This window comes from Dromiciops gliroides, chromosome 3, assembly GCF_019393635.1.
Source record: "Dromiciops gliroides isolate mDroGli1 chromosome 3, mDroGli1.pri, whole genome shotgun sequence".
Classification (NCBI taxonomy): domain Eukaryota; kingdom Metazoa; phylum Chordata; class Mammalia; order Microbiotheria; family Microbiotheriidae; genus Dromiciops; species Dromiciops gliroides.
This window is the reverse complement of record NC_057863.1, coordinates 618,239,925-618,253,976: the sequence shown is the minus strand read 5'-3', so window position 1 is coordinate 618,253,976 and position 14,052 is coordinate 618,239,925. Positions and strand designations below refer to the sequence as shown.

Sequence of the window (14,052 nt, the reverse complement as noted above, 5' to 3'; positions counted from 1 at the left end):
CACCTACTGGAGACTTGCTGTGGGAAAGCTTCGCCATGAGGAAAATGCCTCAGAGGCATTGTGGCTTTTCCTTGGAGTCAGGAAATGACGTTTGCTCATGAGTGCTGTCTATCAAGGCTACCAGCCAATCAACTTGAGGAGCCTCCTATTTTCTGGGAGGAGACAGGAAGGAGGAAAGGGAGCCTGCACGGAGAGCTCTCGCTCTTTTGGGTTCCTGACTTGATGGTGGTGGCAGCGGCAGAGGACTTCACAGGAAATTTGAGGAAAGATAGGAATGCCAGGCTGTTGGAATTCTGTTGTCAATCTTTTTCTTTCTATTTTTCAATAAACCCTTAAAAACCTAAACTCGTTTTATCAGTGATTTTAGTCAGTTTCCCCCAAAACTAGGGGAACAGATTAGAATCCACATTTAGAATCTTAAATTACACAGTGTTAACAACTTTATTAATATTATCTTATTTAATTCTTATAACTCTAGAAGATAGGTGCTATTATTTTTGGTTTTTTGTTTGGTTTTGGTTTATTTTACGGGGCAATGAAGGTTAAGTGACTTGCCCAGGGTCACAGAGATAATAAGTGTCAAGTGTCTGAGGTCGGATTTGAACTCAGGTCCTCCTGAATCCAGAGCCAGTGCTATATCCACTGTACCACCTAGCTGCCCCCAAGGTAGGTGCTATTATTATTCACATTTTACATCTGAGCAAACGAGCAAATAGAAGTTAAGTTGTTTGCCCAGGGCCACAGAATTAATAAGTATCTGAGGAAGGATTTGAACTCAGATCTTCCTGAGTTCAGATTCAGGAATCTATACACTGTACCACCTCGCTTACTACCGAAGAACTAGGAGCAGTGAGGAGAAATTGCAAACTGACAAAGTTGAATATAATGTAAACAAAAACTTCCCAACAATCAGAGCCATCCAAAAGTGGAATGAATTGTCACAGGGGGTAGTGGGCTTCCCCTCACTAGAAAGTGTCAAGCAAAGACTAGTAGAATACTTGGAGGTTATAATTATAGAACATTGGTTTTAAAGCCTGTATTTGTATCACCAGAACTTAGCACAGTGTGTGGCAAATGGTGAGCATTTAATAAATACCTTACCATTCATAATTGTCAATCAATCAATAAACAATAAGCTCCTACTATGTGCCAATCACTAGGGATACAAAGTCAAAAGTGGAACAATACCCAAAGGGAAATAATCCTTGCCCTCAAGGAACTTACATTGATCAAGATGGAGGAGGAGGAGGAGGAGGAGGAGGAGAAGAAGAAGAAGAAGAAGAAGAAGAAGAAGAAATTGATGATGATGAAATCAATGATGGTTATGATTATCATGATCATGGCAATAATGAGAATGATCAGGGATGAAACCCCCTCTATCAGGGAAGATTTCTACTCCTTGATATTTCCTCATCCTATACAATAATTTTCTTGTGTAAGTCCTTCCAAAAAATCTTACAAAGAAGAACCACCCAACTCAATTCTGTCATTTTAAAAACTGTTTTGGGGGTATAAAGATATCAGGCAAGCAGGCAAAGCAACAAGTAGTTATTAAGACCTCTAACACAAAAAAGGGACCTAAGAGAGGTAGAAGAATAGGTACAAAGGTCTGGTGTGGAAGTACAGAGTCAGAATCAGTGCCAGGGGAGGCTGATCTGGGGATCTCCCCAAAATGGAGACACCAGAAGGCCTTCACCAGTGGAAGATACCACAAAATCATATGAACTAAAGAGTCTTCAGCAACCACCTAGTTCAACTCATATTTGAATAAGAAGCTTTCTCCCTGAAAAATGATCATCCAGCCTTTCTTTGAAGACCTTCAGCAAGAGGGAACTTACTACCTCCAAGAACAGCCCATTCCAGTGTGGGATGGCACTAATTACTGGATAGTTCATCCTCATATCATCCCTCAGGCTGTCCAGTTGTTATAATCTCTGCTTCCTGTTGTGACAGGTGCAACTCTTTTTGTGGCCAGACAAAAACACAATAATGTCTTTATATCACATATATATTTATCCAAATATATATGTTTTAATGATAACTTTTGTTTTTTACTGTACATTCATTTCCCAATATACCTCCCTATGCCTAACTACAATATTCCCTTTTAACAAGAAAAAACAATCAAGCAACACTGACCAATAGAGCTACCGAATCGAACTGTATATGCAACAATCCATACCCATAGTCACCACCCCCACACCTCTACTGAGAGGAAGGAAGCGTTTCCTCTGGGACCAAGACTGGGCATTGCATTTGATCTGAGTTCAGCTGCCTTTTATCATTGTTTTCATTTACATTGCTGTAGTCATTATGAATATTGTTCTCTCATTTCTGCTTCCTTCACTCGGCATCAGTTAATACAAAAATAGGCTATAATTAAGCACTAAATTATATGGTATGAACCACAAGGTGCTAAATAGAAGTTCAAAAGAGATATGAGTTGAACGAAGGCTGGAGCATCTTGGTAAGGTTTCATGAAGGAGGTGGGCCTTGAAGGACTGGTAGGCAGAACAGAGAGTATACCAGTTCTTTGTAGGAATTGACAAGGGACAAGGTGGCAAGTGGTCATTCATCCATTCATTCATCCATCCAATGGGCAAAGGAAAATGTGAGGCTGGCTAGCAAAATACTGAGAGGGTATGGATCCAGTCATGGAAAGGATCTGAGGGGCAGCTAGGTGGCGCAGTGGATAAAGCACCGGCCCTGGATTCAGGAGGACCTGAGTTCAAATCTGGCCTCAGACACTTGACACACTAGCTGTGTGACCCTGGGCAAGTCACTTAACTCCCATTGCCCCGCAAAAAAAAGAAAGAAAGAAAGAAAAGAAAAGGAAAGGATCTGAGCCATCAAATCATGAGGAAACTGGAGATCAGAGACATTAAGTGACTCCCCCCAAGGTCACACAAGTAATACTTTTTAGCTTTCTTCTAACATCCACAAGGATATCTAGCAGTCAGGCTGTCCAATTGTCATCCCTCACTCTTGCTCCCCCCCCCATGACCAGCCCATCTTTTCTTTCTAATGTACAATTCTTTCTTGGTAGGTAATGTGTCACCCCACATCAAATGAAAGGTGTTGAAAACTAAATTACCATCTGTCCACAAATTCCCCTTCCCCTCCCAATGTCACTGTCAAAGATACCTCCAGTCTCTCCTTTAATCAGTTTTTTTTTAATTTATTTTTTGGCGGGGCACTGAGGGTTAAATGACTTGCCCAAGGTCACAGCTAGTAAGGGTCAAGTGTCTGAGGCCGGATTTGAACTCAGGTCCTCTTGAATCCAGGGCTGGTGCTTTATCCACTGTGCCACCTAGCTGCCCCCCTCTCCTTTAATCCGTTTTGAAACCTTGGAGTCATCTCTTTTTTTTTTTTTTTGGTTTGGTTTTTTTTTTTTTTTAATTTTTTTTTTTGCAGGGCAATGAGGGTTAAGTGACCTGCCATGGGTCACACAGCTATTAAGTGTCAAGTGTCTGAGGCTGAACTTGAACTCAGGTCCTCCCGAATCCAGGGCCGGTGCTTTATCCACTGAGCCACCTAGCTGCCCCTTGGAGTCATCTCTTACTCAATCTTTTCCTTCATCCCTCACATCCAGTCAAAAAGCCATCTTGTTCTGTTCATTTCCGTTATGTAATAGATTATCCATCCATCCATCCTTCTTTTCTTTTCTTCTTTTTTAAACAGAGAAATAGCAGAATATCTTAACTTTCCATCAGACCACTATGATCTGCTCCATGGTAAATATCACTAAAGATGGGGTGTTCTGGTTTCTTTATACCACTGCTTTGGTAAAATGGAGAGAGTGCTTGATTTGGTGTCTGGAAGGTTCATCTCCCGCCTTTATCATATACTTGCTATGTGGTCATAGGAAAGCCACTTAACCTATCTGAGCCTCACTTGCCTCAGCTATTAAGTGGGGATGATAATTCCTGTGGAACCCAACAAAGCTGTTGGGAGGTTCCAATGAGATCATGTTTCTAAAGCACTGGGTAAATTTTAAAGCTTTATATAGGCAGCCAGGTGGCCCAGTGGATAGAGCACTGGGCACAGAGTCAGAAAGAGCTGAGTTCTAATCCTGCCTCAGATATTTACTTTGCTTTGTGACCCTCAGGTAAGTCCCTTCACCTCTCTCCACCTCAGTATTCTCATCAGTAAAATTGGAGTGGTAATAACACCTACCTCCCTAGGTTGTTGGGAGGATAAAATGAGATGATAGTTGTAAAGCATTTTGCAAACTTGAAAGAGCTGTGTAAATGCTAATTATAAGGATGATACAACTTCTAGTCTCAGAGAATTTCCTGGGTCATGGAGGGGTTAAGTGTCCCGGAGTTAGCATGTGTCAAAGGCAGAATTCAAAACCTGATCTTCCTGACTTTGGGACCATCCAAACTTTCTCTGAAGACCTTCAGTGAGTGGGAACTTACCTCCCTAAGGTAACTTACCTCCCTTTCCAGTTTGGGATGGCGCTAATTGGCCAGACAGTTCTCCCTTACATCACCCCTCCATTTCTCATTGTTACTAGCCCAGCTCTTTTTGTACCCAGATAAGACCTCAATAATGTCACAAAAATGTCACATGAGATAAGCCATACACATATACATAAATATATTTTAATGATAACTTTTGCTTTTTATTGCACACTCATTTCCCAATATGCCTCCCTACCCCTCAATTATAATATTCCCTAGGAACTCCAGCGTGGTGGGTGGATTTTTGAGAGAACATGGACTGGGCAGCTAGGTGGCGCAGTGGATAGAGCACCGGCCCTGGATTCAGGAGGACCTGAGTTAAAATCCAGCCTCAGACACTTGACACTAGCTGTATGACCCTGGGCAAGTCACTTAACCCCAATTGCCTCACAAAAAAAAGAGAGAGAGAGAGAGAGAGAACATTGACAAGAGACTTGGGTTGCTATCTTCATTGTTGGAGGAAACTCCCATATTGATGTGATTGAAGATCTGTTTAGGTATTTTGTTGAACTGATGGGTGGAAAAGTCTTGTAGTGAGCTGGAGGTATTGGATTGGGACATAGTGAACAGCCTACTTGAGATCAGGAAACCTGTGTTCAGTTCTAGGCTCTAAGGCTTTCTTTCTTTTTTCTTTTTAGATGGTCAGGGTTAAATGACTTGCCTGGGGTTACACAGCTACTGTATGAGGACAGATATGAACTTAGGTCCTTGACACTTACTAGCTGTGTGACTCTGGGCAAGTCACTTAACCCCAATTGCCTCACTTTAAAAAAAATTAATCTGGGGGAAGCTAGGTGGTAGTGGTGGTGGTATGGATAGAGCACCTGCCCCACAATCAGGAGGATCTGAGTTCAAATCCAGCCTCAGACACTTACTAGCTTTGTGACCCTGAGCAAATCATTTAACCATGATTGTCAATGGAGGGGGAAAAGTTTAATCTGTATGATTAATGTTTTCTCTATCCCTTTTAAAAAATGTATAATATTTTATTTTCCCCCAATTACATGTTAAAACAGTTTTTTAATATTTGTTTAGTGTGGGTTTTTTTTTAAGTTTTGAGTTCTCTCTATCACTTTCTAAAGTCTAGAATATTTAGATTGTAAACTTGGGGACAGGGACTGTCTTTTGCCTCTTTTTGTATCCCTAGTGCTTAGCACAGTGACTAGAACACAGTAAGTGCTTAGTATTGATTTATCGAGAACAGACAATCAACAAAACAAATGAAGCACAGATTTCCAGCATTTGCCGATTTCTAAAGTTAAAATGCTCACACTGATCATTTAACAATCAGCTCAAACCAGCACATCCTTGGTTCCCCCAAGGACTCAAAGATGATTCCTTCATTTGGATCCAGCCTCCCTGTAAGAACAGTTGGTACAAGAGCATTCCCCCCGCCCCCAAAAGTTTGCATCACACTCTCCCACAAGTATCTAGAGAGTCCAAGGGTTTAAGCTTGGAGAGCACATGGGGCAAAGGGGTAAATCGGAGCTCGTGGTTTAACTGCCTTTCTCCTATTTGTGGAGTGCTCAAGAAGCTCTGCTTACTCATGATCTAATTTATGTGCTGGGCTACTTTTTGAAGACACAAATCTCCATCCAGTGTGTCCTTGATGTCCAAGGCAAACACTGATATCAGTTGATCTGGGAAGGTCTCAGACTGACTGAGAAGAAGATGGGAAAGTGCCCCATCTTCTGGACTATTCAGAGCCCAAAGGTCCTCCTGTAACTAATCAACTAGAGAAACAAGACCCAGAACAAGGCCTCTCTGCCCCGCTCCCTCCCCGGTCCCCAAGGCCTTCTGACCCAGGGGTTTTACCCAAATCCCTCACTTGCTCCAACCTCTTGAGTGGCTCCAGTTCTAAACAAACTTGATAATTTGTAGAGGATCCCTTGAGAGTAAGCATGTTTCCTTCCATCCATCCATCATATCTGTTCCAAGGACTTGTCACACTTGGCCTAAAGTAGGGGCTTGAAACCCTTTTTTTGTCGCAGACCCCTTTGGAAATCTGAGGAAGCCTGTGGACCCCTCATCAGAAGACTGTTCTTAGGGGCAGCTAGGTGGCACAGTGGATAGAGCACCTGCCCTGGAGTCAGGAGGACCTGAGTTCAAATTTGACCTCAGATACTTGACAACTGACTAGCTATGTGATCCTGGGCAAGTCACTTAACCCCAATTGCCTCACACAAAAAAAAAAAAGAGGAAGAAGAAGACTGTTTTTAAATGCCTAGAATAAAATACAGATAATTACAAAGGATACAAGTAAAATGATCAAATTTTGGTTCTGTCCTACTGCAGCAATCTAGCGGGTCCGGAACAAAGCCGGGGCTCCAGCCATGGCGCTCCAAGTCCATGTGGTTTACTGTGGTGCCTGAGGTTACAAGCCCAAGTATCTGTTACTGAAGAAGAAGCTGGAAGATAAATTCCCCGGCCTCCTGACCGTCAATGGTGAAGGCACCCCGGAGGTCACCCGTTTCTTTGAAGTAACAGTTGCTGGGAAACTTGTCCATTCCAAGAAGGCTGGACATGGCTTCGTGGACTCTCCGGACAAATACCAGTGTATAGTGGCAGAGATCAAGGCCGTCCTGGGTTAGAGGGGCCTGAAGATGGAGCCCAGGGGCCTCGTCCCCATCCCTGCCCACGGCTGCTTTATGATGGGAAGGATTGAAATGTCCTCTGGATTCCTGGTTCTTCCCTGAAATCCTTGCACCTGTTGGGCAGGGGCTGAGAATGATGCCCCTGAATCCTGCACAGAGAGGGAGTGCTTGTGTGTGTCCCTGTCCGGCCATCTGCTCCTCCCCTCGTCTTCCGTCTCACCTGGCCTGTGGGTCTGGCAGATTCCTCCTACTTTCTGCCCCAACCCAACCCCGATGCTGCCTCCCCCATTGACGTCTCCCTTCGTTAGCCCCTCCTGGTGTCTCAGCCTCAGAGTCTTCTCCATCTTGGCTGAAGATGGGGGGAGGCTCCCACCTGGCCTGGTGTGGCCCCGGGAGGTCCATGGAAACCCAGGAAACAGCATTTATCACAACGGTTAATTAATAAATAGAAAAAAATTTTTTTAAAAAAATGATCAAATTTTTTTAAAAGTACAGAGACACCAGGTTAAGAATCCCTGGTCTTCATTTCCACTGAAGGATATGACTGAGATTGAGTTATCCTTTTTTTTTTTTCACCTGGTTTCTCATTTATTTTTTTTCCTCATTTACTTTAAGTGAGGTGAAGTGACTGTAATGAGTAAACCAATCCATCCCACCTTTACAGTAAAATAATGGAGATTTGAACTGGCACTCCAAAGCCCTTCCCATATGGAAATCCTGTGATTATCACTATAGATTTTTAAGTCATGGGCATAGAATAGGTGAAGAGCTGAGCCCCTGAACACAGGGACAAGGACTAAACTTTCAGAAGCAAGCAGGCTTGCATAGGAAGTAGCTAGAGTAAGAGAATGCATGACAAGAAATAGGAAAGGAGGGGCAGCTAGGCGGTGCAGTAGATAGAGCACTGGCCCTGGATTCAGGAGGACCTGAGTTAAATCTAGCCTCAGACACTTGACACTTACTAGCTGTGTGACCCTGGGCAAGTCACTTAACCCCAATTGCCTCACCAAAAAAAAAAAAAAAAAGAAAGAAAGAAAAAGAAAAGAAAAGAAATAGGGAAGGAGGAGGCCAGAGAGACAGAAGACCCAAGAGACAAAACAGAGTCATGTGTCAGGAGCCAAAGGAGGAAAGACAGAAGGAAAAGATGACCATAGTGTTCTGCCCTGGTCACATTAGAGCCTTGGTTTTCCATTCTGGGTGCCATATTAGAAACTGATCAACTTGTAGGGCATCTAGACAAGACAAGCTAGTGGAAGACCTGGAACTCATGCCACAGGAGAATTGATTGAAGAAAGTGAAGCTGTTTAGCAGAGAAGATAGAAAGGGGAAGAGTCGGGGAAATAATAGCTGTCTAAAGGACTGTATGGTGGAAGAGAGATTAGATTTGTCCTGCTTAGCCACAGAGAGCAGAAGGAGGAGCAAGAAATAGGTATGTGGCACAGAGGAAAGAGAGCTGGATTGGGAGTCAGAGGACCTGGGTTCAAATCCTGACTCTGGCACTTATATATACTCTGTGGCACTGGGCAAAACAGCTACTTCCTGTGATCTTCAAGATCCATTTCAACAGGCAGTTGGACTAGATGATCTCTCATGTCCCTTCCAGCTCTAAGATCTAAAGCTGCAAATTTAGGTTTGTATAGGGAAAACTTTCTAACAAGGAGTTATCCCAAAAAGAAATGGGCTGGGGGGCAGCTAGATGGTGCAGTGGATAGAGCACCAGCCCTGGAGTCAGGAGGACCTGAGTTCAAATCTGGTCTCAGACACTTGACACTTACTAGCTGTGTGACCCTGGGCAAGTCACTTAACCCCAATTGCCTCACAAAAAAAAAAAAAAAAGAAATGGGCTGCCTCGGGAGGAAGTGAATTCCCTGTCATTTAGTCTGGTGACAATTACTTGGGTGGAGAAGAGATCCCTATTCGAGGATTGGTTAGATTAGATGGCATCTGAGTTCTCTTTCAGCTCTGAGATTTTGTGACATGCAGAAGAGAAGCCAAGGAGAATCAGAATCACCACTGCCTTTGACATTCCAGGATCTGAGGCCTCTTTTAGCTATGAAGCTCATTATTGCAGGCTTAGTGCAAGGAACAAGGTACTTTATCTCTTGGCTTTGGGCAATTCTCTCTGATTTGTCCCCCATACCTGTATAATGATTGGAATGACGCCACCTGCTGGAGACTTACTGTAGGAAAGTTCCACCACGAGGAGAAGATGTCTGAGGGCAAGGCCATGCGGCTTTTCTTTGGTGTCAGGAAGTGGGAGGAAGAGGGGGTGAGGCAGATGCTCTAGCTCTTTTTTCATCAGGACTCTGGTGGAGAGTGGAGTGAGAAATGTACTCTCCCTTTAATATATAGATGAATCTAGGCCTTTTTCTCTTCACCAAATTCTTTTTTTTTTTTTTGTGGGGCAATTGGGGTTAAAAGTGACTTGCCCAGGGTCACACAGCTAGTAAGTGTTAAGTGTCTGAAGCTGGATTTGAACTCAGGTACTCCTGAATCCAGGACTGGTGCCCTATCCACTGCGCCATCTAGCTGCCCCTATTCTTCTTAATAAATGCTTAAAAGTCTAACTCTTGCTAAAGCTTATAATTTATTGGCGACCAGTCATTAGATATTTTAGACAGACTAGCTAGAATTTGAGTACCTTACACCTGGAACACTCCCTCCTCTGAAATGGCTACTGAATTCCCTGCTTTCCTTTAAATCCCAACTAAAATCCCACCTTCTACAGGAAGCCTTCCCCAATCTCTCTAAATTCCAGTGCCTTCTCTGTGTCAATTATTTCCTATTCATTCTGTGTATATTTCTAAGCGATCATTTCATTGGGGTCTGGGGTGTGTGTTGGAAGAATGGGGCATTTTTTCCCCTACCAGTAATGTCCAGAGACTTTTTATGGGGCTTAACAAGGGGGCTGGGGACAGAGAACAAAAAGACTAGAACTGGGAACTTGATTTGTGTTCAAAGCAGCCAGGAAAGACTCCTGGGGAAGGAGAGACTAGTTGATATGCAAACTACCCACCCATGGCAGGTGGGGAGGGAAGAGGAAGGGATTTGGGGCCGTAGCTTCTGATGACTCAGGGGTTTTTTTGAACTTCCTAAAGGCCTCTTCATTTAGTGTGGGGGATAAGAGAAGGGAATAAGCATTTATATAGCACCTACTGGGAATAAACATTTTATAACACCTCTAAGCATTTTCCAAATATCTCATTTGAGCCTCACAACAATTTTAGTGTCCTTATCTTATAAACCAAAGCTTAAATTACTTGATGGGGTCATTGTTGTTGTTTGTCCTTCCTTCTTGAAGAAGACCATTACTTTGGGAGGTGATGTTGATGTGGGATGGAATTAGGGTCAAATTGATTGTGAGTTGTCCCAAAAGAATTACAAGACTCAGTGACTCAGTTTCCCAAGTTTTATTGCAATACTGTGAGTGACCACAGGGAGAGAACCAGAAAAGTAGAAAGGTATCTCTCAAATAAGGAAAGGAAAGACAGTTATATTTATAGTATGGATAAATTGATTATTAGTCTCATTATAATAATCTCCATCTTGGGAAGGTACAGGGGAGGGCCTGTCCTTCTCATTATACTTTTTTTTTTTCTTTTGCGCAGGGCAGTGGGGATTAAGTGACTTGCCCAGGGTCACACAGCTAGTAAGTGTGAAATGTCTGAGGCCGGATTTGAACTCAAGTACTCCTGAATCCAGAGCTGGTGCTTTATCCACTGCCCCACCTAGCTGCCCCCTCTCCTTCTCATTATAATATTCTCCACCTAGGGGTGTTACAGGGTAGGGCTTATCCTAATTTGGAGTTCCTGGGGTCCTAAACCAACACCCAAGGTGGGTACCTTTTTCAGTGGAGGTGTGTTTTGGGGGTTTACGCATCGTAAGGTGAATCTGGGGACAAATTTGGTCTTTTCTGCACGTCTCTTTCTGATTCCCATGGCTAGTTTCAAAATATCTCCATTTTTCATTAGAATTTCTATACCCTTGTCATTTCCTTTATTGTCTTCAGGTCTTCATGGCCTAGGTCACTCTGTTCCTGTTATGGATTCTGATTTATGTGGGTACGAGAACCTAACATAAGTTATCCATTAACTGGGGTCTGACTCCCTTTTAGAGCTAATATCTGAATTAGAGCTTGGATCTTAGGTTTTTCTATTAACCCCTTTTTGCCTCCTACATCAATGTCATGACTTGTAATGAATTGGATTTAAGTGAGGCAGGGCTGTGCAAAGTCACCAACCTCTCTCCTCCAGAGTCATCTGGGTCCAGTGGCAAGATATACATCAAAATGATTGGAGATGACCCGAGATGTTTAAGGCAATTGGCCAGGGTCACACAGTTCATGTGTCTGAGGTGAGAGTTGAACTCAGGTCCTCTTGACTCCAGGGTCAGTGCTCTATTCACTGTGTCACCTAGCAGCCCTTGCCCAGGGTTACACAGCTAGGACTTGTCAGAGGTTAGATTTGAACTCATCTTCTTGACTCCAGACCAAGCACTCTATTCTCTTGCCATCACCTATCTACCTCTAGTTTGTCTAGGAAACTATTGTTTTCCTTTTTTTTTTAATCATAAAAGTATTTGACCATTTTCCAGTTACAAGTAAATAGTTTTCAACATTTGTTTTTATAAGATTTCTAGTTCCAAATTTGTCTCCCTTCCTCCCTCCCTTCCCAAGACTGCAAGCAATCTGATATAGGTTATTTATGTACAATCACATTAAACAAACTATTGTATTCCTAACCAAAAAAAAAAAAAAGGTTTTAAAGAAAAAGTAGAAGAGAAAAAATCAGCAAAACCAATCAATACATAGAAAAAAACCTGATATCATATGCAATGTCCCATCGTTCTGGACCCTCCCCTCCCTGCCATGTTCCCAGCCCAGGAAAGAACAGGGAGGAGGCATCTTGTATCTCTTTTCTGGGACTGTGCTTGTTCTTGTAATCTTGCAACATCTGCTTTTGTTTCATTGTTGTTCTTTTGATTTACATTGTTGCAGCCATTTTGTCTATTGTTTTCCCAACTATGCTTACTTCATTTTGCATCAGCCAGTTCATGCAAATCTTTCGTGATTCTCTATGGTCACCAAATTTGTCATTTCTTATAGCATAGCAATATTCCATTACATTCATCTACCACAATTTGTTTCCATTGCCCATTCTATGGGCATCTACTTTGTTTCCACTTCTTTGCGGGGAGAGACAGACAGAGACAGAGACAGAGAGACAGAGTGACAGAGAGACACAGAGACACACACACACACACACACACATACATACATACATACATACAAAAAGACACAGAGAGAGAATAAATATTTTATGTGCCTAGGCCTTTATTTTTATCAGTAATCTTCTTGGGGCACTGTTTTAGCAGTGCCATCTGTGGTGGAAGGATATGAGATATTTTAGTTACTTTATCTGTGTAATTTCAAATTGTTTTCTGGAAAAACTATACTGATTCCCAACTCCACCAACAATGTATTAGTGTGCCTCTCTTTCCACAACCCTCCAATATTTCCTTCTTCCCATCATTTGTCATCATTTCCAGTTTGCTTTATATAAGAAGATTCAGTACCTTTTTACCTAACCTGCATGTGGTAGAAGTTTCTCTGAGATACTTATATTTGAGACATATAAATAGTGGTAATAATAATTTATATTTGGAATCATAGATTTATAACTGGAAAGGAACTTCCAGGTCATCTATCACAACCCCTTCATTTTACAGTGGGGGGGGGGGGAAGCAAGACTTAGAGAAGTTAAATGACTTATCCTAGGTCACACAGGTAGAGATGCAGAATTTGAACCCAGATCACAAGACAAAGCACTCTTTCCATTGTACCACGTTTACAGATGCAAGGCTGGGGTAGAAACAACCCCATCTGAATGCTGATACCATAAGAACACTTTTTTAATTAATCAATCAAAAACGGGCCAACACACCCCAGTGAATTAATCAAAGCCATTTTGTGAGAAATTTGGATTTACAAATTGAGTGAGTGAGGCATTTCTCTTTGAGGAGCAAAGAGAGAACTGAGCTGTCATAGAGAAGGGAGATATAGAGACATAGCCACCTCAGCTTGGAGCCCCCAGGCTAAATGACAATTCAAAAAAGGGTCAGTTCTTTTCACAACTTCCCCTCCCAATGTCTGCCTATATAGTGAAACTATAATATGATCTGAGATTCATTACTCAACTGTTTCCAATAAACTGAATTTAATATCAATTACAAAGAAGCTAGGCATGAAACTAGAGACAAATATAAATGTAAGATTAGAGGGGCAGCTAGGTGGCACAGTGGATAAAGCACTGGCCCTGAAGTCAGGAGGACCTGAGTTCAAATCCGGTCTCAGACAATTGATACCTACTAGCTGTGTGACCCTGGGCAAATCACTTAACCCCCATTGCCTCTCAAAAAAAAAAAGTAAGATTAGGCAGAAATCTTCCTAGATGTTAGGAATTTTTCTAACTGGGGGCTCAGAGCGATTTTGATTGAATTCAGAACTTTTCATCTAAAAGAAAATATTTAAATTCAAAGAGGATGGAACCAAAAGCATGATTATACTCCCTCTACCACCACCAGTCTTTTTTTTTTTTTTTTTAGTGAGGCAATTGGGGTTAAGTGACTTGCCCAGGGTCACACAGCTAGTGTTAAGGGCTAAAATTCTAGCTAGTCTGTCTAAAATATCTAATGAGTGGTCGCCAATAAATTATAAGCTTTAGCAAGAGTTAGACTTTTAAGCATTTATTAAGGAGAATAAGAATTTGGTAAAGAGAGAGAAAAAGGCCTAGATTCCTATCTATTAAAGGGAGAGCACATTTCTAGCTCCCTTCGCCACCAGAGTCCAGAGGAAAGAGCGTGAGACCGAGCGCCCGTCTCTTCCTTCCTCCTCCCACTAGTCCGCGTCACTTCCTGACTCCTGGTCTTGCCCTCAAAGACCTTCCCTTCATGGGCAGAACTCTTCTACAGTAAGTATCCAGCAGGTGGCGTTA

At 42.4% G+C, this 14,052-nt stretch overlaps 1 pseudogene; it reads left to right on the top strand.

Moving 5' to 3' along the window:
• The first annotated feature begins 6,784 nt into the window (after positions 1–6,784).
• Positions 6,785–7,057, top strand: LOC122751105 (annotated as a pseudogene).
• The last annotated feature ends 6,995 nt before the right edge of the window (positions 7,058–14,052 follow it).